The sequence below is a fragment of the Trichechus manatus genome, unplaced genomic scaffold, assembly GCF_000243295.1.
Source record: "Trichechus manatus latirostris isolate Lorelei unplaced genomic scaffold, TriManLat1.0 scaffold00068, whole genome shotgun sequence".
In the NCBI taxonomy this organism is placed as follows: Eukaryota; Metazoa; Chordata; class Mammalia; order Sirenia; family Trichechidae; genus Trichechus; species Trichechus manatus.
Window position 1 is genome coordinate 1151168 of NW_004444004.1, and position 2321 is coordinate 1153488.

Below are 2321 nucleotides of genomic sequence, written 5' to 3' on the forward strand. Positions count from 1 at the left end.
GCTTTCCGGGGTTCCTCCAATCTCAGTCATACCATTAAGTCTGGTCTTTTTACTAGAATTTGAGTTCTGCACCCCACTTTTCTCCTGTTCCATCAACGGCTCTCTATTGTGTTCCCTGTCAGGGTGGTCATTGGTGGTAGCCAGGCACCATCTAGTTCTTCTGGTCTCAGGCTGACGGAGTCTCTGGTTTCTGTGGCCCTTTCTGTCTCTTGGGCTATTACTTTCCTTGTGTCTTTGGTGTTCTTCATTCTCCTTTACTCCAGGTGGTTGGGACCAATTATTGCATCTTAGATGGCTGCTCGCTAGCTTTTAAGCCCCAGACGCCACTCACCAAAGTGGGATGCAGAACATTTTCTTAATAAACTTTGTTATGCCAGTTGACCTAGATGTTCCCTGAAACCATGATCCCCAGACCCCTGCCCCTACTACTCTGTCCCTCGAAGTGTTTGGTTGTATTCAGGAAACTTCTTAGCTTTGGTTTAGACCCCTTATGCTAACTTCCCCTGTAGTGTGTGCTGTCCTTCCCTTTATCTAAGATAATTCTTGTCTACTATCTATTTAGTGAATACCTGTCTCTCTCCCTCTCCACCCTCCTAACCATCAGAGAATGTTTTCTTCTGTGTTTAAACCTTTCCTTGAGTGCTTATAATACTGATCTTATACAATATTTGTCCTTTTGCGACTGACTGAATTCACTCAGCATGATGCCTTCCAGATTCCTCCATGTTATAAGATGTTTCACGGCTTCATCTTTGTGCTTTATCGTTGCGCAGTATTCCATTGTGTGGATATACCATAATTTGTTTATCCATTCATCTGTTGATGGGCACCTGGGTTGTTTCCATCTTTTTGCTATTGTGAGCAGTGTTCCAGTGAACATGTGTGTGCATATATCTATTCGTGTGACGGCTCTTATTTCTCTAGGATATATTCCAAGGGGCGGGATTGCTGGATCGTATGGTACTTCTATTTCTAGCTTTTTAAGGAAGCGCCAGATCGATTTCTAAAGTGATTGTACCATTTTACATTCCCACCAGCCGTGTCGAAGTGTTCCAGTCTCTCCACAACCTCTCCAACATTTATTATTTTGTGTTTTTTTTTTTTTGGATTAAAGCTAGCCTTGTTGGGGTAAATAGTATCTCATTGTAGTTTTGACTTGCATTTCTCTAATGGCTAATGATCATGACCATTTCCTCATGTATCTGTTAGCCACCTGAATATCTTCTTTAGTGAAGTGCCTGTCCATATCCTTTGCCCATTTGTTAATTGGGTTATTTGTCTTTTTGATGTTAAGGTTTGCAGTATCTTGTAGATTTTCAAGATTAAATGCTGATCAGATTTGTCATAGCCAAAATTTTTTTCCCAGTCTGTAGGTTGTCTTTTTACTCTTGGTGACGTCTTTTGATGAGCATAAATGTTTGATTTTTAGGAGCTCCCAGTTATCTAGTTTCTTATCTGGTGTTTGTGCGTTGTTACGTATGGTTTGTATTCTGTTTATGCCATGTATTAGGGCTCCTAGCGTTACCCCTATTTTTTCTTCCATGATCTTTATTGTTTTCAATTATATATTTAGGTCTTTGATCCATTTTGAGTTAGTTTTTGTGCATGGTGTGAGGTATGGGTCTTATTTCATTTTTTGCAGATGGGTATCCAGTTATGTCAGCACCATTTGTTAAAGAGATTGTGTTTTCCCCAATTAATAGACTTGGCCTTTGTCAAATATCAGCTGCCCATAGGTGGATGAATTTACTTCTAGATTCTCAATTCTGTTCCATTGGTCTATGTATCTGTTGTTTTACCATTACCAGGCTGCTTTGACTACCGTGGCAGTATAATAGGTTCTAGAATCAGGTAGTGTGAGGCCTCCCACTTTGTTCTTCTTCTTCAGTAATGCTTTACTTTTCCGTGGCTTCTTCCCTTTCCATATGAAGTTGGTGATGTGTTTCTCCATCTCATTAAAAAAATGCCACTGAAATTTGGATCGGGATTGCAATGTATCTGTAGATCGCTTTGGGTAGAATTGACATTTTCACAATGTTGAGTCTTCCTATCCCTGAGCAAGGTATGTTTTTCCACTTATGCAGGTCTCTCTTGGTTTCTTGCAGTAGCATTTTGTAGTTTCCATCGTATAGGTCTTTTATGTCTCTGGTTAGATTTATGCCTAAGTATTTATATATGTGTACGTGTATGTGTATATATATATATATATATATATGTATATATATAGTACTTTAGATGAAGGTTTACAGAACAAATAGTTTCTCATTAAACAGTAAGTACATATATTGTTTTATGACATTGGTTAACAACCCCACAACATG

General features: G+C 39.0%; 1 protein-coding gene across 4 annotated transcripts in view; it reads left to right on the forward strand.

Moving 5' to 3' along the window:
• PRPS1 (phosphoribosyl pyrophosphate synthetase 1) overlaps positions 1 to 2321 on the forward strand; it is a 37416-nt gene that overhangs the window by 12053 nt on the left and 23042 nt on the right. The window lies entirely within an intron of this gene.